A 317-nucleotide genomic window follows, 5' to 3' on the forward strand; every position below is an offset into this window, starting at 1 on the left:
ATAGACCTTCCAAAGGTCAATCGGAGATCATCCATCATACCTCTCGAGTCCCCAAAAGCCAAGAAACACGCCAACCAAAACGCTTTTATTATGCCAACGGTTCGTTTAGGGAGGTTTGGTGGCAGCAGCGGCCGAAAGCAAAAGGAAACCCGAGGAAAGCGGCTCCATCCACCAGTGCTGTGTCTCATCCGTGCCGACGCAGGAGGGACGGGCTTCGTTCGTTCGCTGCGGCCCAAATTCCCGGGCCCCCCGAGGACCGCTCGCACCGGCCCGAGGGAGGGAGCCCCGGCAGGCAGGATGCCTCTGGTGAAATGGCC

Source organism: Equus quagga, chromosome 7 (genome assembly GCF_021613505.1).
Source record: "Equus quagga isolate Etosha38 chromosome 7, UCLA_HA_Equagga_1.0, whole genome shotgun sequence".
NCBI classification, from domain to species: domain Eukaryota; kingdom Metazoa; phylum Chordata; class Mammalia; order Perissodactyla; family Equidae; genus Equus; species Equus quagga.